This window comes from Trachymyrmex cornetzi, unplaced genomic scaffold (assembly GCF_001594075.2).
Source record: "Trachymyrmex cornetzi isolate Tcor2-1 unplaced genomic scaffold, Tcor1.1 scaffold92, whole genome shotgun sequence".
NCBI classification, from domain to species: Eukaryota; Metazoa; Arthropoda; class Insecta; order Hymenoptera; family Formicidae; genus Trachymyrmex; species Trachymyrmex cornetzi.
Window position 1 is genome coordinate 2,348,438 of NW_017300267.1, and position 884 is coordinate 2,349,321.

Sequence of the window (884 nt, forward strand, 5' to 3'; positions counted from 1 at the left end):
TAATAAAATATGTTAATAATAAAAGATTTATTTTAATTATTTATTAAAATAAAAATCACGTAGGAAAGAAAATATTTTAATGATATTTGCCGAAGAAATATGCTCCCAGTATACTTTTCGTATCGCGACGCTCCTGGGGCACAGCGTCACGTGAGCGATCGGCGGACACAGCTTCAGATAAAATTGTAAAAATATTTTGTGCAGTTTGTATAGATATATGTTTTACAAGATCAGGAAGGTGCCTCGTCCAAATTAACGTAGCAGACTGAAGTTGAACCTGTATACAAATATTAAATATATATTACAAGGTACAATAGCAATTTTTATAAATTCTTACACCATAATATGTGTATGATTATAGTTAGATGATACCATGTTTAAGAAGGTTGTAAGGAGAATGCAATATGTTAAGAATTGCTTGAAATTTGGAACATAGCTTTATCTACAAAGCATGCTTTTATGTAAATTTGTTCAGATTTTTTGACCAGCGCATTTTTCTGTAAATTAATAACAAAATTTTGGATTTTATAATAGAATATCTCTCCTTCTCTTATAGGAGACTCGATTCTATGTATTATCTGTTTTCAATAAATATTAATATTTGAAATGTTAAGAATCGAATAAATTTATATTTAATATATAAAATATAGCATATATGAAAAATATATTTGAAGATTAAAACAACTTTTACCACTCAGTTTATTAACAATAATAAAAAATATAACCAAAGATGTGATACTTCTGCCATTGAAACTGTTTGATAGAAAAAATGTGGCAACGTTGTTTCATCATCGCGAATCGAAAATATTCTATCAGTTGAGTAGTGCCGTCAAAGTCTCACTACAAATGCTTTTAAACATTTGATTTACTAATCACAAAAAAAA